Here is a 25623-nt window from a genome sequence, read left to right as displayed (position 1 = left end):
CAAAGGTATTTGGTGGCTTAAATGAGAAAATGCATGTTTGAAAAATCTTTATAAACTGTAATGCAGCTCAGGTGATGGTGATTTCTTTGCTTCTTTTTCTATGCTGTGTGAATTCTGAGTCATTTTTAAACTCCGATGTTCAGCCTTATCTCCTCTAAGTGAATTCCTCTCTGTTCCACACTTGGACTGAGTTTGTTTCTATCTTCGTATCTTTCTACTGTTCCCAGACCTGAGATGCCCTTCTCTTTGCTTTCCTTTCAGTCAACTAAATCTTTTTTTTTTTTTTTTTTTTTTTTTTCATTTTTTTATTTTTATTTTTGGGACAGAGAGAGACAGAGCATGAACAGGGGAGGGGCAGAGAGAGAGGGAGACACAGAATCGGAAACAGGCTCCAGGCTCCGAGCCATCAGCCCAGAGCCTGACGCGGGGCTCGAACTCACGGACCGCGAGATCGTGACCTGGCTGAAGTCGGACGCTTAACCGGCTGCGCCACCCAGGCGCCCCAGTCAACTAAATCTTAATTATCTTTTAAAGTCTGATAGAAGGTCTGCTTCTTTTATGCACTTTTTAAAAATTATTCAGGTCACCCATGTTCTTTTTTTTCTTACAGTTCATTTTCACTGATTTATTTACTCTTTAATTCTTATTTATCTTTTTTGTCTTCACACTATACTTTATTTTTTATTTTTTAAATGTTTTTTAAGTTTATTTTTTAGAGACAGAGTATGAGTGGGGAAGGGGCCAAGGGAGGGGGACAGAGTATCCAAAGCAGGCTCTGTGCTAACAGCAGGGAGCCCAATGCGGGCTTGAACCCAAGAACTGTGAGATCACAACCTGAGCTGAAGTCAGAAGCTCAACTGACTGAGCCACCCAGGTGCCCTTCCATAGTATATTTTATACTTCTGAGGGCAGGAATCCTGACTTTCACTTCTTTTGTACCATGCATAGTTCTTCTCGTGTAGTTTTTAAATAAATAGTTGCTAATTAATTAATTGTTAATTGGGAAAAAGTACTAATCTGCAATAATTCCACTTTGGATATACTTTGTGAACTTCTCTTTTCCCCGTGGGAAGAAATAATTGTGGATTGATTAGACTGACAGATGCTGAAACAATTTAGTCCAATTTAACAAACGCTTCTTGAGTTCTGGAACATATGGGCAAGTGCTGAATAAACGTTCATTTGTTCACTTATCCAGTCAACCGATATTTATTGGGTCTCCACCATTTTTCCCACACTGTGTGAATTACTGGAATACATGTAAACTCTTAGACATTCAGACATTGAGAATATAAACGTGAATATGACATGGTCTTCGTTTTGAATTTGCTTTACTTACATGACCAAAGTTGGCACCATTGGATGATTATAAGGCTTTGCAGAAAAGCAAATGACATGCTGTGGACACACAAAGAAAGAAGTAATTAATTCTGACTTGGATAGTACTAGAAAGGATTCACAGAGGAGATAATGTTCAGGGAAAAAATGAAGCATGCGGGGAGGTAGCACTGACACTCATGTTTGCTTTGTGAAAATTTTGTACTTTACACAACGTGTCATTAAAAATTAACATGCCGGAAAGTTTCCATTTCTGAAAAGATGGAGTAGATGTACTTTTTCCTATTTATCCTGCTAAGTGGGATAAAAACAACTAAGAACTCTCGGGGAAAAATGTATATATAAAACGTAAGAAGACTGAAAGGTGGAAAGAAGGCAGACTAGCTAGGGACCTTGGGACCTGAGTTCCTTGGGTTTTCTTTTTGCATCATATACCTCAGACTTGGAGCTGAAAAAGCTAGCAACTTGGAAATGCCAGTGAATACAGACAAAAAAAAAAGGTGGGGGGGAAGGAAAAGCCCTAACAAAAGCCTGTTCTCTGTAGCCAAAGGACCAGGAAAGGGATAGTCTCTCAAGACAAAAAAACTTAGAAAGTAACCATTCTACTCCAGTGAGACACTACAGAAAAACCATAGCTCTGGTGTGACCCATACCAACAAAAACAGAGTGGGTAGCGTAGGCTTCTGTCCTCACAAGGCTGTTACAGGGTATTCCAACACTCCTGCCAGGGTGGTGTGAGGGAAGACCCAGCAGGGAGCCAGGAGTTTCATACCTACCACCCATTAATGAGCCTCCCCACCCCAAGCCCCACCAGTGGAGTAAGTAGAGACCATGTGGGGAGCTTGGGCTTGTAATGCACCCCTCCTCTTCCCTGATGGCGCAGTCTTAGAGAGACCCAGTGGAAAGCCAGGACTGTCACCGTTGGCAGCAGCAATGAGACCATCCCACTGCATTGTCAGTGGAGACCCTGTGGGGTATTCTGGAACTCCCATCCTCACTCAGAATTTATAAGAAGATTCCCTCTTTGAATGTCAGTGGAAGCCAAGTGGGGAACTCAGACCCACCTGTAATGGCAGTGTTAAGGCAACAGCACCCCCACCCCTTCTCCTACTGCAATGGTGTCAGAGAAAACTAGCTGAAATAGAAGGTTTAAATTACACCCATGATCTTATAATATGAAAATTCCTGTGTTTCAGTTGAAAATCACTTATAACAAAAAGAGCCAGGGAGATCTCAAACTGAAGGAAAAAAGAAAATCAATAGATACCAACAGCAAGATGACAGAAATTTTAGGATTATCTGACAATGACTTTAAAATAGCCAAATAAAAATGCTTTAATGAGAAATTATAAACAGCTTGAAACAAATGAAGAAATAAAAAGCCTCAGAAAAGAAATAGAAAATCTCAGCAAAGCACAGTAAACATAAAGAAGAATCAAATGGAAATTCTATATCTGAAAAATACTGTAAGCAAAATAAGGATCTCAGTGAATGTGCTCAATAGTAAAATGGAGGGGCAAAATTAAAAAACCAGTAAACTGGATGATAGAGCAATCTGACCAGCAGAAGAAATAGGTGGCAAAAAAATAAACAGACCCACAGGGAGCTATGGTACTATAAGTAAAGATATAACATCCATATCATCAGAGTCTCAGAAGGAAAGGAGGAAGAAATCAGGATTGAAAAATAACCCCCAAAGAAATAATGGCTGAAAACTTCCCAACTTTGATAAAGACATAAATCTTGATATTCAGGAAGCTGAGCAAAATCCCAATAGGAGAAGCCCAAAGAGATCTCTGCCAACACACAGCATAATCAAACTTCTGAAAACTAAAGACAAAAAATCTTGAAAGCAGCCAGAGAAAAATGACATCTTAACTATAAGGGAAAAATAATTAGAATGACAGTGGCTTCCTCCTCAGAATCCATGAAGGCTGGAAGATTGTGGCAGAGTGTTTTTCAGGTATCAAAAGAAAATAACTGTGAACCTGGAATCTTATCCCCAGCGAACATGCACTTCAGGAACAAATGGGAAATCAAGACATTCTCAGGTAAAAGAAAACTATCTTAAGCAGACAGACCCTAAAAATGACTAAAAGAATTTGTTTCAGCAAAAAAGAAATGATAAAAGAAGGAGCTTTGGAACTTTAGGAAGGAAAGAACATGGTAAGCAAATATACATTGGTAAATAAAGTTTGCTTTCTTTTTTTTTTCCTGAGTTTTCTGAATATGTTTGATGATTGAGGTGAAAATTGTAATACTCTCTAAATGTGATTCTGAATGTAGGTGGATAAAATATTTAAGCAACTTATACTATAAACATGGAAAGGTAAAGGGATGTAATAGTAGCTAAGTTTACAATATGTTACTCAAACTGGTAAAAGGATGACACCAGTAGACTAAGATGTTTTATATATGTAATGTGATCCATAGAGAAGCCACTAAAAAAGCTATGTAAACAGATATACTCAAAAACAAATCAAAATGGAATTCTAAAAAAATGTTCAAGTAACCCACAGGCAAGCAGGAAAAAACCCCCAGAGAAACAAATAACAGAGGAAAACTAGAAAACAAAAAATAAAATAGAAGACTTAAGCTCTAACATATCAATAATTACATTAAGTAAATGCTATAAATACCCAATTGAAAAACAGATTGGCAGAGTGGATTAAGAACATACCCAACTATATGTCATTTATAAGAAACTCATTTCAAATATCATAGTATATGCAAGTTAAAAATGAAAGGATGGGAAACACAAACAGTTGGTTCTCTGTATTTGTGGTACCTAGTTAAGTCACTGTGAACACTGAATTGGGGAATACTAAATTGCTGCTCTTAGGGGAAATACAGAGTTAGGTTCCTGTGAGCCTCTGTTCACATTTTTGTCGACTGGTCAATACATATTCTTGTTTTATGTGTAAAGACACCCTACTGCATATATATTGTTGATCCATTAACTTGGAACTCACTGCCAACAGCACTGTGAGTCCTGATTCTAGCACACATTTTCTCTATAAGAGATAACCTTCTTGATCTTAGGAATTGAAAACAGTACTTTAGCACTATTCTTGAGGCCATTTTAAGCAGGAAATCACTAACAAAAAGCACAAAAATGGGGAAAATGTGGTACTAAGTAGATTGTGAAGTGCATATTTGTTTATAGCTCGAGAGTTGAAATAAGAAGGCAGAGTATTGACTTGTTGGACTTTAGCTGGGAATATGTGTGTCAGGCAACTCACTTTTTTGCTGCTCTGTGCATGTCCATGAGTGACTGCAAAAATACTGAAAGTATGATTTTTGGGTTACAAATAAATTTTACTGAGTGCGTAAATTAGCAAATATTGAATCCATAAATAATGAGAACTGACTAGATCATTATAAAGATTAACCAAAAAAAAGCAGAAATAGCTATATTAATATTAGGTAAAGTAAACTTCAGGGCAAAGAAAATTATCAGAGACAGAGAGAACATTATAGGATAAAAGAGTTAATCCATTAAGAATACATAGCAATTCTAAATGTGTAGGTACACACACACACACACACACACACACACACACACACACACACCAGCTATAAAACCTGCATAGCAAAAATTGGTATAAGTTAAAGGAGAAATAGACAAATTCAAAGTTGTAGTTGGAGACTTCAATAACCCTTTCTCAACACATGATAGAACAACTAGGCATAAAATCAGAAGATTATAGCAAAATTCAGCAATACCACCAACCAAAAAGATCTAATAAATATTTATAGAACACATCACCCAACAACAGCAGAAAACTGTTCTTTTTAAGTGCCCATGGAGCATTATATTAAGATAGGCCATATCTTGGCCATAAAACAAACCGTAACAAGTTTAAAATAACTGAACTTCTACAGAATGTGTCTTTTGACCATAATGACATAAAAGTGGAAATGAATAGCAGAAAAATAATAGGAAAACCTACAAACATTTGGAAACTGGACAACACACTTCTAAATAATGCATAGGTCAAAGAAGAAGTCTCAAAAGAAATTTAAAAAGACATCGAAGAGAATAAAAATGAAAATAGATCAAAATTCATGGTACACACCTAAAGCAGTGCTAAGAGGAAGATTTATAGTACTAAATGAGCATATTAGGAAAGAGGAAAAGTTTAATATCAATATACATTCCAATATCAAAAACCTGGGAAAAAAAAATAAACCCAAAGCAAGCAGAAGGAAGGAAATAATAAAGAGCAGAAATCAATGAAATTGAAAGCAGTAAGACAATAGAGAAACTTAAGGAAACAAAGAGTTGATTCTTTGAAAAAATTAATAAAATTGACAATTCTCTAGCAAGTCTGACAGAGAAAAAAAGGAGGACTCAAATACCAATATCAGGAATGAAGCAGGAAATCACCAACTTCACACACCAAGAGCCTAATAAGGGATTACTGCAAACAACTCTACATACATTTGACATTGTAGAGGAAACAGACCAATTCCTTGAGAAACACAACTACCACAACTTACTCAACGTGAAATAAATGATTTGAATAGCCTTATAATGATTAAAGATATTGACTTTATAATTTAAAAACTGCCAAGAAAGAAATCTCTAGCTCCAGATGGTTTCACTAGAGAATTATACAAAACATTTAAAGAATTAGCACCAATTCTATATAATCTAAACCAGAAAACAGAAAGGAGGGGAACATTCCCAGTTCACTTTATGAAGCTAGGATTACTGTGATGCCAAATGGCAAAAACAGAACAAAAATGAGAACTACAGACCAATGTCCTTTATGAATATAGACATAAAAATTCTTAACAAAATATGAGGAAATAGAATTTAGCAATGTAGAAAATGAACTATACTTAATGACCAAGGGGTGTTTATTTCAGGGCTGCAAGTCTGATTCAATATTTGAAAATCAATGCAATCCACTGTATTAACAGACTAAGAAAATCACATGATTCTATCAATTGGTGCAGTAAAAGCATTTGAGAAAATTCAGTACTCATTCATGATTAAAACTCTCAGGATGATAGGAATAGAAGGGGGCTTACTCAGTTTGATAAAGAACATCCACAGGAAACCTACACCTAACATTTTATTTAATGGTGAAAAACTGAATATTTTTTCCCAAGGATCAGAATAAAGTGTGAAGAATTCGTCTATTTGATTTCATGCTTTATTGTAGAGCAATCAAGACTCTGTGGTATTGATGGAGGGATAGATACATAGATCAGTCAAGCAGAGCAGGTCTTAGAAATAGATCCATGTAAATGTGTCCAGCTAATTTTCCACAAAGGTGCCAAAGTGATCCAATGAAGGAAAGATAGCCTTTCCAACAAATGGTGCTAGAGTATTTGGACACCATCAGTAACATATGAATCTTGACTTAAGTCTCACACATTATGTGAAAATTAACTCAAAATGGATCATGGGCTTAAATGTAAAGTGTCAAACTATAAAACTTTTAGAAAAAGATAAGGAAAGTCTTCAGCATCTAGGTCTAGGCAAAGAGTTCTTAGACTTGACACTAAGAGCATGATCCTTAAGAAGGAAAAGTGACAAATTGGACTAAATCAAACTTTAAAATTTTTGCTCCGTGGAAGACCCTGTTAAGGGGATGAAAAGACAAAATATAGATTGAGAGAAAATGTTTGCAAATCACCTAGTTGACAAAGGACTAGTCTCTAGAATATATAAACTCTCAAAACTTAACAGTTAGGAAGGAAGCAGTACAGTTTGAACTTGGATAAAAGGCAAGAAGAAACATTTTACTGGATAGGATATACAGATAGAAAATAAGCACCTGGAAAGACGTGCATCATTGTCCATTAGGGAAATGCAAACCAAAACGACAATGGGACAGCACTTTACACCTATCATAATGGCTACAATAAATAATTACCACAGTAACTGCTGGCAAGGATGTAGAGAAACTGGATCACCCATACATTGTTGGTGAGAATGTAAAATGCTACAGCCATTCTGGAAAAGAGTTTGATAATTTCTTTAAAAAACTAAACATGCAACTACCAGGCAATCTAGCATTGCATTCCTGGGTATATATCCCAGAGAAATGAAGATTTATGTTCATACAAAAGCCTGCACACTAATGTTCATAGCACTTGTACATGTAATAGCCCCAAACTGGAAACACCCGAGCTATCTTCTAAGGGGTGAATGGTCGAACAAATTGTGGTATATCCATTCAGTGGAATACTACTCAACAATAAAAAGGAACAGACCATTAATACAGGCAATGACCTAGATGAAAAAAAGCAACCCTAAAGTTACATATGTACTATTTTATTTATATAGCATTCTTAAAATGACAAATAATAGAAATGGGGAAGATAGTAGTAGTTGTTAGGATTAAAGGAAGAGGTGGTGGTGGTGAGGCTGTGGATATAGCTGTAAAAGAGCAACAAGAGGGTTTCTTGTGTTGATAGAAATGTTCTGTATCTTAACTGTATCAGTGGCAGTATTCTGGTTCTGACATTGTACCATAGTTTTGTAAGATGTTACATTGGGAGGAAATGGGTAAAGGGTACATGGGATCTCTCTGTATCTTTCTTGCAACTACAAGTGAATCTACAGTTATCTCAAAATAAAAAGTATAATTTTAAAAACTTAATATACTTTAGTGTAGTTCCCTTACCTGTTGTTGATAATCTTAAATCTTTTTGTCAACCGATGATACACTGGTCAACAAATACTTATTCTTAATTTCTGCATTACATTCAGCCTTTTGGTGGCTGGAACTATTAGGAGTACAGGATATTATATTATTAGGAGTATAGAAGCATATGATTTACAGTACATACAAACTAAAGTGTGTGTGTGTGTGTGTGTGTGAAAAGCATGTGCAAATATATCTAAGGGGTAGACATAACTCTCTTCTTTAAATATTTCTTATGTTCCATTGTAAATTGTAAGAGCTATAGAATAAAGTGGTACTTGTAATCCTATTCAGCTCTTAACTCACCAAGAAGAAATTCTTTCTGAGGATTCACTGTAGGTTCACTACAGTACTAACCATTGTATTGTCAAATCCATCTGAATTATGCAAAACAAAAGAAAAACAAATGGCCTAGCTAAGGTTTGGCAGCTGCAATAAGGAACCTATCAATTTGAGGTTTGTTTTAATGGATTATATTTAAAAGAACATTCTTCCAAGTAATTCTAGTGCTTGGGATGAATGAAGAATCATGTGAACAATCTGCAACTCATCTCCAAAAATTGGGAAAAAAAATAAAATTCTTGCCAACTTTTCCTTGGTTCGTATTTATGTAATATATGAATGTTTAGCATTTAAAATTCTTTCCTAATTATCATTTCATTTGCCTGTAGAATCTCTTTGAAGAACTATTTTCACAACAAAATTTTAACTAGAATAACAATTCATGAATATGTTTTTCAGGGGTCTGGCAGAAAAATAGATCCTATCAGATCTTGTGGTTTAAAGGAATTCTTACAAATTTAGGTGAAATAGATGAAGATTTCTGTCTTTATGGAGTCAGGTAGTTGTCTTTCTATGCAGTATCCAACACCAGCTTGCTGTGTAATAAAAATGAAACCATGAAAACAACAAGGCAAAAGTAAAGCTTTGTGGAAGTCTGAGACCATTTGTGAAGCTGCTGTATTACAGATCACAGAGCAGGTAGTTAGCAAATGCCAAGTGCCTCCACTGGCAAGGCACCACTGCACCCCGCCAAGACTATCAGACTAGTGGCTTCAGGGGTCATGTGGTACGCAGCCTGGTTGGACGCAGCAGCCGTGGCCACTACGTGTTGTCAGTGCTCTAGGGACACAGGAAGCAGCAGTGAACAAAACGCATGGTAACTCCCACCCTCATGGAGTTTTCATTCAAGGCAGAAATATGCATAATAAGCTAAATGGATAAGTGAATTTTATATTATGTTTGGAAGTGACATGTTCTATGCAGAAAAATAAAGCAAGGAAGGAGGAAAAGGACTGCTAGAATTAGGGGGGAGGTCATTGCAAGTTTGAGTAGAGTTGTCAAGGAAAGATTCATGGAGAAGTGAATTTTGAGCAAAGCCTTGGATGCACTCTGTTCCCTCTGGGTGAGAGTGTACAGGCAGAGGGAATAGTTAGTACAGAGGTTTTGAGGTGGGAACATTGGTTGTCAGCATGGAGGCCAGAGTGACTGGAGCAGAGGGAGGGAATAGTGGCGATGAGGTCTGTATGCAGCAGGGGCCTTGTGGGCCACCCTGTGGATGGAAGCTCTTACTCTGAGCAAGATGGGAAACACTTTGAGGGCTCTAAGCAGGGAACAACATAATTTGAGCAGATAGCTTTGGTATGAGCACTACAGCACCTTGCTAGTTAGGAAGCAGCTCAAATACCATATTGAAGCAATTCCGATAAAATGCTAAGTTAGGGTTGCGGTTGGGGGAAAGGGTGGTTGGAGTGAAAAACCCACAACACCTTGACAAGGCATTTCTTTCTTTTCTTTATTTCTTTGTTTTTTAAAGTAGCCTCCATACCCAGATGAACGTGGGTCTTGAACTCATGACCCTGAGACCAAGACCTGAGCCAAGGTTGGACACTGAACTGATTGAGCCACCCAGGCACCCCACCTTGACAAGACCTTTCTATTATTTTTAAGAAAGTGGAGGTAGTGGCACAGAAGATCTAGTCTTGTAATACAAAAGTCTTATTTCTAAAATAATTGTTGGACAAAAACAATGAAACCCATCACAGGATGTCTATTTTAGTAGGTGATGCACTATATCTACCGTTAGCATGGTATCTTAAAACTTTGAGCATCACAAAATAGCCAAAGCTGGGATTGCAGCTTGGGTTCCTCCCGCTGGAAAAAACAGCTGGAAACAGAAAATGTTCCTAAGAGGAAGGGAGTCTGAGAAGTAGACAGGACTGAAATACGTGAACTTTTCTGAACTTTTTGTCCTTTCCTTGATGATGTGCTTTAAATACTTCTGTGGGTTTATTGAGACTTTAATAAATACACTTCTTTACATCTTAATAAAGTCAGACCTATCTAGCTGAATAGCGTAGTTTTGTAGCCTGTAATGTCTAAGACCTCATGACCTGAGTACACTTTTATATCACTCTGAATTGGTATTACTAAGGGTATAAATTTCCTTAAGAAATGCTTGTGTAGACTTTAAGATAATGAATAAAATAACACACCTGGCTAAGAATTATTGCATTAGATTCACATTTCTCTAGGTAAAGGTCTGTCAGCACATTCATTTACAGGCACATATTTTCAGGTTGAAACTTGGCATAGCAGTTCTCAAGAAGAAAGAGATTCAAGTAAAATGTGAATAAAATCTTTCTTTTCTTTTGTTTGAAGGAGACATTCCCTTCATATCCTGATACAGCTGTATCCCACAAAACTTTGGGAATCTTGATTTTTGGTTTGTTTTTAGAAACACAATAAGTGCTTTTGAAAAACAGTTTATCTTTGGATGTAAAGGTAGGAAAAAAACCCTTTTGATGTTTGGCAACAGATTTGCTTAAGAACAGAAATGATTTAAGGGACTTTTTAAAAAGAGCCAGTGTTGTCTATTTTTTTTTCTTTTGGAGATCATAATCACACTGAAAATTGAAACATTGATGCCTATAAAGGTGCAATTTATCCAGCCTGTCCCCTGGAACAAAACAAGAATACCCACAAAGGCGACACCCTCTTTGGAAGAATAAACACTAAGGGCATGCATATTTGTTGAGAATTTGAGAACATACATGAGTCATATAAAAGAAAGTGTATCAAAAAGCTTTTACAATCTTTATAATTTTGAGGTCATATGTGTAAGTGAGATATCACTCAAAAAGGGTATATAGTAAAATGTAATTTTCCCTCTTCCTCCTTGAACTAAGTCACTGGATTTCTCGCTCCACCGAGGTACCTCCTGTTCTCAGAGGCATCTCCTGTTGTCAGTGTCTTATGTATTCTTCAAGAGAAAGCATATTCTTTTTGTGTGTGTAGTAGGAATTTACCCAAGGGATACAGGATTGTGATGCATAGGGGCCCTTGTACCCCAATGTTTATAGCAGCACTTTCAACAATAGCCAAACTATGGAAAGAGCCAAAATGTCCATCAACTGATGAATGGATAAAGAAATTGTGGTTTATATACACAATGGAGTACTACGTGGCAATGAGAAAGAACGAAATATGGCCCTTTGTAGCAACGTGGATGGAACTGGAGAGTGTGATGCTAAGTAAAATAAGCCATACAGAGAAAGACAGATACCATATGTTTTCACTTTTATGTGGATCCTGAGAAACTTAACAGAAGACCATGGGAGAGGGGAAGGAAAAACAAAAAGAGAGGGAGAGAGCCAAACCATAAGAGACTCTTAAAAACTGAGAATAAACTGAGGGTTGATGAGGGGTTGGAGGGAGGGGAGGATGGGTAATGGGCACTGAGGAGGGCACCTGTTGGGATGAGCACTGGGTGTTGTATGGAAACCAATTTGACAATAAATTTCATATTAAAAAATAAATAAATAATGATCAAAATAATAAAAAAAAGGTAGGTTGCTATACATTTTGTTCTGCAACTTATTTTGTTCTTCTGGCATTTCATCTTGGAGGCTGTTCAATAGTTGTTCATAGAGAGCACTTCATTTTTTTTTTTTTTTTTTTAACGTTTATTTATTTTTGGGACAGAGAGAGACAGAGCATGAATGGGGGAGGGGCAGAGAGAGAGGGAGACACAGAATCGGAAACAGGCTCCAGGCTCTGAGCCATCAGCCCAGAGCCTGACGCGGGGCTCGAACTCACGGACCGCGAGATCGTGACCTGGCTGAAGTCGGACGCTTAACCGACTGCGCCACCCAGGCGCCCCGAGCACTTCATTTTTAATAGCTTCATGTTCTACCTTACGTCTGTACCATAAATTACTTAGTCTACCATAGGCTACAGAGGGCATTTAGGCTTTTTCACACGTTTGCTGTTACAAACAATGTAACAGTGAAAATCTTTGTATGTAGATCAATTTGTCTGATTATACATGTAGGAAAATTTCTAGAAGATGAATTTTTGTATTAAAAAGAACATGCATGTCTATAGACTACTCTCCATAGAAACTGTAGACTCCCAGCAGCGATATCTACTTCCCCTTTCCTTTGTCACCACAGTGTGTACCAAACCTTATGATCTTTAGCAGTCTGATGGACGGAAATGGTACCCTGTTTTAATTTGCATTTCTATCATGAGTGATGTTGAGAGCATCTGTTCCTAAGTTTAAGAGTCATTTGTATTTTCTATGAAATGTCTGTTGATATCTTTTATCTCTCTTTTTAAAGCATTATTGGTCCTTTCTTACTGATTTGTGAGAGTTCTTTTTTTTTTTTTAACGTTTATTTATTTTTGAGACAGAGAGAGACAGAGCATGAATGGGGGAGGGTCAGAGAGAGGGAGACACAGAATCCGAAACAGGCTCCAGGCTCCGAGCTGTCAGCACAGAGCCCGATGCGGGGCTCGAACTCAAGGACCGCGAGATCGTGACCTGAGCCGAAGTTGGCTGCTCAACCGACGGAGCCACCCAGGCGCCCCTAATTTGTGAGAGTTCTTAATGCATTTATGAAGCTAGCCCAATATTTTATGATTTGTAAATATTTTTCTTAGTTTCTTAGTAATTTGTCTTTTGACATTTTTTTGTTTTTTTGCTATGAAGAATTTTTTATTTCTATTTATATGAGTCAAATTTATCAGTCTTCTATGGATTGAGTTCTGTGATATAACCAGAAAATCTGTCACCAGTATGAAAATATTTTTTAAAATCTTCTAATTTTATTATAATATTTTAAGAGTTTTCACATTTAAATATTTGATCTATCTGGGATTTATTTTGGTGTAAGGTATGATATAGAGATCCAACTTATTTTTTTTTCCCACTTAGCTATGAAGTTTATTGTTTTCATACCACTTGTTGAATAGTTCATTTTATCCCCATGGGATTCAAATTCACTTATCACATTTAAAATTTCTAACTGTTTTTGAATCTGTTTATGGACCCTCTACTCTGTTTATCATTGGTCTTTTTGTTCACAAATCAGTAACTCATCATATTAAATATTACAGCTTTGCAACATGTTTTAACATTTTGCAATGCTAATCCTTGGTCATTTGTATTCTTTTTCAGAATATTCCTGATTATTCTTGCTTATTTTTCTTGTGAACTTCAGAATCAATTTGTCCAGTTTGAGACAGTGCAAGTGTGTGTGTGTGTGTGTGTGTGTGTGTGTGTGTGTGTGTGTGTGATCATGTTAAGTTTATAGATAAAAATTTAGGGAGAACTGACATATTTAATATGCATAATTTTCTTACTTTTGAACATGTTTCATCTTCTCATTTGTTAAATTCTTGTGTGTCCTTCAGTAACACTTAAGAGTTTTCTTCATATATAACTATACATATTTCTTGTTATACATTCTTTAGCTATTTTATAACCTTTGGTTGCTATTTTTTAATGTTTATTTATTTTTGAGAGAGAGAGAGAAAGAGAGGGCATGCACCTGAGCATGGGAGGGGCAGAGAGAGTGGTGGTGGGGGGGGGGGGCGGGGAACAGAGAATCCAAAGCAGAGCCCCATGCTGACAGAAGAGAGCTTGACGTGGGTATCGAACTCACAAACCATGAGATCATTACTGAGCTGAAGTCAGATGTTCAACTGACTGAGCCATCCAGGTGCCCCTTGTGTGCCATTTTAAATGTAATCTACTAATCCTTTATATCCACTAGGAGTGTTGTTTGTATTCATATAAAGTAGCAATGTCACTGTGTTTATATTCATCCACTTTAATGTATTCTATTATTGATTATAGTTTCTCAGTGGATTCTCTTGTGTTGTCCAGGTAAATAATCATATTGTCTGAAAATAATGATAATTTTATCATATCCTTTTAAATTTTACCCGTTTTTATTGTCTAATATTACCAGATAATTCATGGTGGTCATAGTGGACATTCTTCAACTTGACTTTAATAGGAATACTAATAGTGTTTTTATTAGGTAAAATATGATGGTTTTTGAGATACAAGAAGGATGTTTTATGCTAAGAGAGAATGCATTTATTCTTAGTATAGTATATGGTAAAAAAATTTTGTCAAAAAGATGTTGAATGTTATCAGAAGTTTTATTTCATAATCTGTGGAGATGGTCATTTAATTTTCTTGGTTGCATGTTTCTGTGTGCTGTCTATCTATATTGGGGTTTATATCTTCATAAAGGTTATTTTGAGGCTTTCTTTTTTCCTATGCTCTAAAACACTTTGGCAGTGGGGTTATCTGTTTTTGAAGGATTTGGCAAGATTTCCCTTGTGAAACCAACTGAGTGCTGAACTATCTTGGTGGGAATAAATGTTTGACAATTTGTCCTACTTTTTCTGTGGACATTGATCTGTTAAATTTTCGATTTCATTGGGGGTGAGATTTCTTAGAAAATAATCCATTTCATCATAGTTCTCAAATTTACTAACAATGAATGTGCAAAAGGGTGTTTTCGGATTCTTCTAATTTCTTCTTTTTCTGTGATTTTCTCCCCCTTTATTTCTTTCCTTCTAAAGAAATTAGGCAAGGGGCGCCTGGGTGGCTCAGTCGGTTAAGCATCCGACTTCAGCTCAGGTCACCATCTCGCGGGTCCGTGAGTTCGAGCCCCGCGTCGGGCTCTGTGCTGACTGCTCAGAGCCTGGAGCCTGTTTCAGATTCTGTGTCTCCCTCTCTCTCTGCCCCTCCCCCGTTCATGTTCTGTCTCTCTCTGTCTCAAAAATAAACGTTTAAAAAAAAAGAAATTAGGCAAGCTTAAGGTTTTCTTTTCTGTTTCTCTTCTCTTTCCATCTAAGAAATAGCCCTTTGGGGCGCCTGGGTGGCGCAGTCGGTTAAGCGTCTGACTTCAGCCAGGTCACGATCTCGCGGTCCGTGAGTTCGAGCCCCGCCTCAGGCTCTGGGCTGATGGCTCAGAGCCTGGAGCCTGTTTCCAATTCTGTGCCTCCCTCTCTCTCTGCCCCTCCCCCGTTCATGCTCTGTCTCTCTCTGTCCCAAAAATAAGAATAAAAAACGTTGAAAAAAAAATTAAAAAAAAAAGAAATAGCCCTTTGATTTACTTCTTAGTTCTTGTATGTTCTGTTTTTCTAATTCATTAATTTCAAATCTATTTCTATTAATTTCTATTTTATTTTTTAATTTAATATTTTTATTCAAGTATAATTATCACTCAGTGTTATATTAATTTCAAGTGTATAATATAGTGTTCAGCAACATTAGGGGCTCCTGATTAAGTCAGTTAAGCATCCAGCTTCTGCTTGGGTCATGTTCTCACTCACGGTTTGTGGGTTGGAGCCCTACATCAGGCTCTGTGCTGACAGCACGGAGCCTGGAGCCTGCTTCAGATTCTGTGTCTCCCTCTCTCTCTGCCCTTCCCCTGTTCACCCACTGTCTCTCTCTGTCTTTTAAAAATAAAAATTAAAAAAATGCCATACATTTCTTGGTGTTGATCAAAATAAGTATGCTCTTAACCCCCTTTATCTATTTTACCCCTGCACCCCCTACCTCTGGCAGTGATCAGTTTGTTTTTTGTATTTAAGAGTTTGATTTTTTGTCTCTTTTTTTGTTTTGTTTTTTTGAATTCCATATATGAGTGAATCATATGGTGTTGGTATTTTATGATATATGTCTTTGTCTTGGTATTTAGTTTGTCTTTCTCTGACTTCAATTAGCATTATACCTTCTAGGTACGTCCATGTTGTTGCAAATGGCAACATTTCATTCTTTTCTATGGCTGAGTAATATTTCATTGCAAATATATGCCACATCTTCCTTATCCATTCATTGATTGGTGGACACTTGGATTGCTTCCATATCTTGGCTATTGTAAATAATGCTGCAATAAACATAGGGGTGCATATATCTTTTCAACTTAGTGTTTTTGTTCCCTTTGGGTGAATAGCTAGTAGTGGAATTAGTGGATCATACGGTAATTTTATTTTTAATTTTTTGAGGAACCTCTGTACTGTTTTCCACAGTGGCTATGCCAATTTGCATTTCCACCAGCAGTGCACAAGAGTTCCTTTTTTCCCACATCCTCACCAGGACTTGGTATTTCTTGTGTTTTTGATTTTAGCCATTGTGACAGGTACAAAGTGATCTCTTGTTGTGGTTTTAATTTGCATTTCCCTGATGATGAAACGATGTTGAACATTTTTTCATGTGTCTGTGGGCCACCTGTGTGTCTTCTTTGCAAAAATGTCTATTCAGGTCTTCTGCCCATTTTTAATTGGATTATTTGTGTTTTATGTTGAGTTTGTTTTGCACATGGTTTCCTTCACTGTGCAAAAGCTTTTTATTTTGCTGTGGGCTGACAGTTTTTTTATTTATTATTTTTTTATTTTTTATTATTGTTTTAAGTTTATTTATTTTGAGAAAGAGAGAGAGAACACAAGTAGGGGAGGGTCAAAGAGAAGTAGAGAGAGAATCCCAAGCAGGCTCTACAACATCAGTAAAGAGCCCGATGCAGGGCTTGAACTCAAACTGTGAGACCATGACCTGAGCTGAGGTCAAGAGTTGGATGCTTACCCGACTGCACCACCCAGGTGCCCCTGTGGGCCAATAGTTCAATTTTGCTTCTGTTTCCCTTGTCAGAGGAGACATATCTAGAAAAATGTTTCTATAGCCGATGTCAAAAAATTTACTGCCTATGTTTTTTTCTAGGAATGTTATAGTTTCAGGTCTCATATCTAGGTCTTTAATCCATTTTGAGTTTATTTTTGTGTATGGTATAAGAAAGTAGTCCAGTTTAATTTTTTGCATGTGGGCTGTCCCAGTTTTCCCAGCACCATTATTAATTTCTTCCTTTTGTCATCCATTTCTTTTTTTTTAACTTGAATTGAGTGCTTAAATCATATCTTTCATTCTTCCTTGTTTGTTGGTATTTTTAGCCATATCCCCTACATAATAGTCATCTTGTCTTTGTATATATAGTTAAATCTATATATTACTTTTCTTTATCATTATCTTTTAGATATCTGCATTTTCAGTTTTGATTTCTTTCTTCTTTGATGCAAAAGTTAACAGAACTTTAAAAATATCCTGATGGTAGAGATTTTTTGTTTCCTAGTTTTGTTATTTTTAAGTTTTATTGTGTTGGGGCGCCTGGGTGGCGCAGTCGGTTAAGCGTCCGACTTCAGCCAGGTCACGATCTCGCGGTCCGTGAGTTCGAGCCCCACGTCAGAGTCTGGGCTGATGGCTCAGAGCCTGGAGCCTGTTTCCGATTCTGTGTCTCCCTCTCTCTCTGCCCCTCCCCCGTTCATGCTCTGTCTCTCTCTGTCCCAAAAATAAATAAACATTGAAAAAAAATTAAAAAAAAAAAGTTTTATTGTGTTATGATCACAGATGTATATATTCCTTCTCCAGTTTTGGAACTTGCTGAAGTATTGTTTGTTCCCAAATAGTCAGTGAATTTACCAGTGAATCTTGGAAAGAAGGTATATTCTCTATTTTCAGAGTGTATTACTTAGGAATACCTTGCTTTATTTATATTTTGTATATTCTGTATATTTATACTTTGTATATTTTGTATATTATGTGTGATTGTTTTTGCTATATACTGGAAAAAACGAATTAAAGTTTCATATTGCTGAGATTTTATTTTTGAGATTAAAACTTGTATTTTCTGTAGGTTTTTTTAATGGATAGTGATGCTATGTTTTTGGGTACTTAGATATTCATAACAACTAATCACCATTTTGGCTTGTACCCTTTAATATCATAAGCAGTCTTTTTTTTTTAAGTTTTATTTATTTGAGGATGAGAAGGAGCGGGAGAGGGGCAGAGAGAGAGGGGGACAAAGCATCTGAAGCGGGCTCTGTGCTGACAGCCAAAAGCCTGCTGCAGGGTTCAAACTTATGAACTGTGAGATCGTGACCTGAGCCAGAGTCAGAGGAGCCACTCAGGTGCTCCAGTCCTTTTTCATTTAATGCATTTTACTCTGCATTCAAACTCATCTGGTATTAATATCATGACCCTTTTGTTGTTGTTTGTTTGTTTGCTGTTTTTGCCTTCGCCCTTCCTTTTATTTTCAGCCTCCCTGAGTTACTGAATTTAAGATGTTGGATTGCAGCAGATAGTTGGATTTTGCTTTTGAGATTCAGTCTAAGAGCCTTTTAATAGGTATGTTTAGACCATGTGTATTTATGGAATGAGTGGTTGGTTTTAGTTTTGTCATCATACCTTTGTTGTTGTTAAATTCACAACATGAACTGTATTTCTGCTTTGTGTGGTATGTGTATTTTTTGGTAATTTGGGAGATTTGTATTTTTGTTTTAGCAGTTATCCTTATAGCTGTATCTTTACATAGAACACTGTAGCACTGGGGAACTTGGAAACTTCCACTTCTTCCTACTACTCCCGCCCCAAACTTGATGATATTGTATTCTTCATTAATATCTCTTTACATTTGAATATACATATAATTCTAACACTTGATTTAAGTGGTACCTTTGACCTCAAATATATGAGGAATAGAATATTTTCATCAGGAAGTCACTACAAACTCATCTGGTGGCTGCTTAACCAATGAAGACATATGATATCTCAGTAATAAGAACTCAAGAAGTAGGATAGTCCTAGTGTCTCAACAGTGTCATCAGGGCCCAGCTTGTTATGTCCCTTTCACTTTGCAACCCTCAGCAGGTAGGCTTTTATCTTCATACTTATCTCTTCTTGGTTGCATTTATAGGGATAAATTTGCTATATTGCTGTGGCAAGAGCTACATAAGTGCTGTTTTGTTTTCTTATATATATATTTTTTCTGAGCAAACTGTGTAGCTTTATTGAGAGGATTTAAGCCAAATTGTCAATATAATAAAACATATGTGGCTTCAGCTTTGTCTTCTTTTTAACTTACAACTGTCCATCACCTGCTTCTAGAATTTTAGCAAGTGCTGGGTTAGGGTGGAGTCTTCCCTTTCACATCAGGGCCATCTCCATGCTCATCCGGTCTTTCCCAGACCCATTTTCTGACTTTCACTTTCCAGTTCAGGTTCTTGGTGCTCCTTCTTCTCTCTCTTGTCCAGGCTCAAAATCTGGATTCTCAGTTGTTGGTTCCTCTTGTTGTGATGTTTTTTTTTCACCTTGTTGCTGAGCAACAGGAGTTCATCCAGCTTAGAAGATTCTTTTTCATCTCCCCTTCTTCTAGATCTTGATCTTACTTGTGCACTCATATTTCGCAACTAAAACTCCTGGGAGGATGATCAAGTCTCAGACAATGAGAAAGAATCCAGACAGTAAGATGTGACTTGCACAGCTAGGCACCCAGAACACATTCTTAGGTTTCTTCATAAGAGGAAGGAAACAAATATCCTCTCATGTCTCACGGCCAGAGTTGAATCACATGTTCATGCTAAAACCATTTACTTTGTGGGAAGTCGATTTACCAAGACTGGCTTAGACTGATCAAGGATCATTCCCTAGAGTTGGCGAAAGCCTCCTGGCTCTACCAACAAAAAAATCAGGGAAATATTTACGTAGGTCACCATTGCTATCTGTTGCCCCTGCCTCTATGAGATGAGGAAATCAGCAGAAGTATACTGCTGCCAACTTTCTTGTCCCCTTGCTCTCTCAACTTTTGTTAATTATACATTGCTAAGTGTTAGGGCTTATAACATATCCAGTTCTTTTTTTTAAGAGGTATTTATTTATGTATTTATTATTTTTATTTTGGTATAGTTAGCATACATTGTTACATTAGTTTAAGATGTACAATATGGTGATTCAACAATTCTATATATTACTCAGTGCTCATCAAGATAAGTGTACTCTTAATCCCCTTCATCTGTTTCACCCATCCCCCATCCACCTCCCTTTTGGTAAAAACCAGTTTTTTTCTCTGTAGTTAAGAGTCTGTTTTTTGGTTTGTTTCCCTTTTTTGTTTGTTTGTTTGTTCATTTGTTTTGTTTCTTTAATTCCACCTGAGTGAATCATACGGTGTTTGTCTTTCTCTGACTGACTTATTTTGCTTAGCATTATGCTCTCTCGATCTATCTATGCTGTTGCAAATGGCAAGATTTCAATTTTTCTATGGCTGAATAATATTCCATTGTATATTATACACCACAATAGACACATGAAAAGATGCTCAGCATTACTTATTGTCAGGGAAACAGAAATCAAAACTATAATGAGATATTATCTCATACCTGTCAACATGGCTAAAATAAAAAAACACAAGAAACAACAAATGTTGGTGGGGATGTGGAGAAAAAGGAGCCCTCTTGTGCTGTTGAGGGAAATGCAAACTGGTGCAGCCACTGTCAAAAACAGTAGGGAGTTTCCTCAATAAATTAAAGATAGAACTATCACACGATCCAGTAATCACACTACTTGGTATTTACCCAAAAATATTAAAATGCTAATTTGAAAGGATTTTATGCAGTCCTATGTTTATTGCAGCATTATTTGCAATAGCCAAATTATGGAAGCAACCCAAGTGTCTATATATAGATGAATGGATAAAAAAGATGTGGTATATATAACATATCCATTCCATCCTCCTGTAACCATACTATCTATATTTGTTTTGGTCTTAGAATTCACTGTGCTGTGAATGTAGTACTACTATTAGTTATTTTAGCTAGAGTTTTTTCATTCATTTCTTGATTGGCTGAAGCTAATGTACTGGTTTCTTCCAGGTTAAAGGGGAGGCAGGGAATCAAATTCTTTGGGTTCTTGAATGCTCAAAGATGTTTGTCAGCTGTCATTATACTCAAACACCTCTTTTATTAGATATAAAATACTTGGTCGTAAAGTATTTCTTTGAGAATTTTTCCCTACATAGGGAAAAATTTATGGATTTAATCCTATTCCATTGTCTTGATTATGCTGTTGGGAGATACCAGTTATGTATATGTTTGATTTACATTTTATCATGTTCATGCACATCATTTTGCTATAATTATTTGAAAAAATTTATTTTTGCTATGATCTCTTTTAACTCAGTTGTTTACATTTTATTCTGACTTTTTTTTTTATTTGTGTCATTTGTGATCCTTACTTTGTTGTCAGCAATATTTAGTCTCTTTGGGCTGTCTTTCTGTTGATCTTCATTCTTCTGATGGTTTTATTTTTCTCATCTGTTTAATGACCTTGCTGATGCATAAGCCATCTCTTTCTATTGCCTCACTTAATTTTATTTGAGCACTTGTATATTTACATTAAATTTTTGTTTCATAGAGGCATTTGTTTATTTTTTATTTCATGGTATTTTATTTGGCTACAATTTTCATCTGTTCTGTGGCAATATTTTTTGTATACCTCCCCTTTTTTCCTGTTTTTTTTCCCTCTTTTTATGGCTTGTATATAATTTTTCCCCCCTTTTAAGAGTTACCTTAAATGAGGCTTGCTTTTTCTGGATCAGCTATTTGTACAAGACGTATAGGGGACAAGGATCAATGCTCCATTCCAGACTAAATAACAATTGTCTTTATGACATGAGGTTTATGTGTGAGTGTGTTTTTTAGTTTTTACTTTCCTTCTCACTCCTTTGTCTTCAGCTTTCTGACAACATGGCATTCACTTGTGATTTGTTATTCATTCCCAGCTACCTGCTTTCTTTTGTGCCAAGGTTTGTCCAAAACATCTCTCCTGCTGTCAGCTCATGCACCTAGAAGCATTATTCCAAAAAAGGGGATAGATAGTATTTCCTATGAGAGTGTGACACTTTGGTGAATGGTCCTCTGCTGTTTTGTCTCAGATCCATAGCCACAGGTGCTCTCTTTTGATATCTTCCTGTAACCCTGTTTGAGCTGTGACACAAAGTTTACATGTCAATTGCAGGGGAAGTGATATATATCTTGTTCTTTCAGATGCTGTAGTTGTTGACTTGTTCAGACTCTTACAGTTTCTCCTGATAATAGCAGGAATTAGGAAAGGCTGGCCAAGAGTCCTCTCTCCACCTGTTTCTACAGCCATGTTATGACTTTCTGTTCTCATGACATAAAGGTATGACTGCATCTGTGGCCTTTTATGAAACAATATAAAATGTCCTCCTAGCAACTGGCACCCTATCCAGGAAGTAACCAGATTTGCTTTAGGAATATATATTTCTCCAAAGCAAGATCCATATAAATGGTGTCTTTATCTATAATGCCTAGCACAGTGTCTATTTTGTATATTACAGCCTCTGGGGGAGTATTTTCCTAATGGAAGAATAAATATACAGAAGTGGCTTTTATTAGGTTCCTAGAGCTTCTGTAATAAATTACCACAAAGTTGGTGACTTACAATAACAGAAATTTATTCCTTCATAGTTCTGGAGGGCAGACGTTGAAATTAAGGTGTTGGCAGGGCTTTGCTCCATTTGGAGGCTCTAGGGAGGAGTCATCCTGCCTCTTGCAACTTTTGGTCGTTCCAGGTGTTCCTTGGCTTGTGGTTGAATAACTCTCAGTCTCTATGTCTGTCTTCACATGGCCTTGTCCTGTGTGTTCTGTGTCTTCTCCTATTCTGTCTCTTCTAAGGACACTTGTCATTAAATTTAGTGCCCACCAGCTAATCTAAATGATCTCATCTCAAGATCCTTAATTATATCTGCAAAGACTCTTTCTCCAAGTAAGGTCCTATGCATAGGTTCTGGGGGTTTGGATACATACATAATTTTTTAGGGACCACTATTCAAACTCACTTTACCGGTATTTCTTTTTGTGTCATCTGTCTTCATTCATTCAACAGATATACACAAGCACTGCATTTGTGAATAACACTGTTCTAGAGGTGTCAGAGTATTGACTACTATTATTAGTATTGTTAGTATTACTAGTATTTCTCAAAATACTTAAAATTTAATTGAGGGCTCAGGAACTATATTTGAACAGTAGTATATATTAAACCAAAAAACAAAGTAGAGTTATCCTGGTAACTGGTATGAGAATTCTTTTGCTGGGAACAATGTCTTTCTTGAGATGATGCTTTGATAAGCTTGGGTAGGAGTTAATCTTCAAGGCCTGGCTTGGTCCTCAGGTTTCTGAAAGAAGGATGGATCTTAAGGACAGGAGGGTCAAGAAAGTCATTGATGGTGGCATGAGAGTTGGCTTTTAGAGAGAGGCAAGTCAAATGGGGACTTATGATGTGAAATGCTGTGTTCCATGCAATGTAACCCTTCCTCATTACTCTACAAATATCAGTAAAGCCATAGAAGTCACAATGAAAATTTGTTGAATGGATTTCCTTTGGAACCAGCGAAAGGATTGGGTTTTTTTTTTCAATATATGAAGTTTATTGTCAAATTGGTTTCCATACAACACCCAGTGCTCATCCCAAAAGGTGCCCTCCTCAATACCCATCACCCACCCTCCCCTCCCTCCCACCCCACCCCCCCATCAGCCCTCAGTTTGTTCTCAGTTTTTAAGAGTCTCTTATGCTTTGGCTCTCTTCCACTCTAACCTCCTTTTTTTTTTTCCTTCCCCTCCCCCATGGGTTTCTGTTAAGTTTCTCAGGATCCACATAAGAGTGAAACCATATGGTATCTGTCTTTCTCTGTATGGCTTATTTCACTTAGCATAACACTCTCCAGTTCATCCACGTTGCTACAAAGGGCCATATTTCATTCTTTCTCATTGCCACATAGTACTCCATTGTGTATATAAACCACAGTTTTTTTTATCCATTCATCAGTTGATGGACATTTAGGCTCTTTCCATAATTTGGCTATTGTTGAGAGTGCTGCTGTAAACATTGGGGTACAAGTGCCCCTATGAATCAGTACTCCTGTATCCCTTGGGTAAATTCCTAGCAGTGCTGTTGCTGGGTCATAGGGTAGGTCTATTTTTAATTTTTTGAGGAGCCTCCACACTGTTTTTGATTGGGTTTTATTAAAACACACAATTATGTATGATTAAATGCAAGACAGTGATACTATTAATGAATCTTACAGTTTTGGAGAAGGGCAAGGTTTCTGTGGGTGGAGTTGTCTCTAGAAAATGGATCTTGAACTGAAATTCACAGGCTAGGTGCAATGTGATTGATAAAGAAGGAATTTCAGCAGTGGAAATGGCATTGGTAAAGGCAGGAATGTACCTAGACAAGCTCGAAACACCAGGTGAATGATCTGGTCTGGCTGGACTGCTTCAGGCTTTCAGTAGAAGTTCAGGATTGCAAATTTGTTTGTGAGTGAAAAATAGGACTTTCCTGAATAAAGCTGCAGTTCTAAGTAAGGAGTGAGCCTTCCATACCTTAGCCTGTGAGGGTTTTTTTTTTTTTTTTAATGTTTATTATTTTCAGAGAGAGAAAGAGAGAGAGAGAAGAGAGAGAAAATGAATGAGCGGGGGTGGGGACAGAGGGAAAGGGAGGGAGAGAATCCCAAGCAGGCTCCATGCTGTCAGCACAGAGCCGATGCGGGACTTGATTTCATGAACCATGAGATCGTGACCTGAGCCGAAATCAAAAGTCAGACACTTAACCGACTGAGCCATCCAGGCGCCAGCTAGCCTAAGAGTTTTTACCATACTCCACAGTTAGGGCCACCATTCATTTTGTAGTAAAATTTGGCCTTAACAGTGTTAAAAAAGAAAAAAAAAAAAACGGACTGAGGGAATAAAAGAGATAGAGAAAAGCTAGTTAAGAACACAGAGAAGAAGCCACCAGAGGTGGGAGACCTATGATAGATTGGTGTCACTTAGGGCTAAAATAGGAGAAAATCTTGAGAAGCGTGGCTTTAGCTGTGGGACCACGTAGCTCAGAGAGGTGAACTTGGAGTTGCTAATTTTTGTTAACAATCTTAGCACCATGGGTGTGTGATTGGTTGGAAAGCATTAAAAGTCACAGTGCAGAGAATTAAGGAGGAGGAGTGTGGTGAGGACGTGGAGCCTATTGAAAAGTGTAGTAGTAAATGGAAGGAAGCTAATGAATAGTAAGCCCACAGGTGATCCAGGCAGGTAATTTTGCTGGCAGGCAGGCAGGGGAAAGTTTTGTACCCACTGGCTGACAAAGTGGGAGGAAGCAGTTTTGAGACAGGGATGCAAAGGGGAAGATGGCTGAGATACTGGAGAAGGGGATAGGGCCAGGGTCAAGGGTACCAGTTGGACTGAGTTTACTTGGCAGAGATTTTCTCTCTGGATCTCTCCTTCAGTAGGTGGTTCTGAGAGAGAATACCAGAGAAGGGGAGAGCAGAGCCTTGACCTCTGAAAACCAGGAAAGTGTGGAGTCAGGGTCTTCTGTGCTGTGATGTATAGGAGAGGCTGAATCTTTGGGGAGATATGAATTCTGGCAGAGAATAGAGACCGAGGAAGATATTAAGGGAAAATATGGGTGGAATTTATT

The 25623-nt window shown here is 37.3% G+C and overlaps 1 protein-coding gene and 1 pseudogene across 5 annotated transcripts in view; one reads left to right on the top strand and one right to left on the bottom strand.

Moving 5' to 3' along the window:
• CPQ (carboxypeptidase Q) overlaps positions 1-25623 on the top strand; it is a 517628-nt gene that overhangs the window by 18633 nt on the left and 473372 nt on the right. The window lies entirely within an intron of this gene.
• LOC112859303 (P antigen family member 4-like) lies at positions 19216-19535 on the bottom strand (annotated as a pseudogene).

Source organism: Puma concolor, chromosome F2 (genome assembly GCF_028749965.1).
Source record: "Puma concolor isolate L17-30 chromosome F2, mPumCon1.1.hap2, whole genome shotgun sequence".
Taxonomy (NCBI): domain Eukaryota; kingdom Metazoa; phylum Chordata; class Mammalia; order Carnivora; family Felidae; genus Puma; species Puma concolor.
This window is presented reverse-complemented; position numbering and strand designations above follow the sequence as displayed.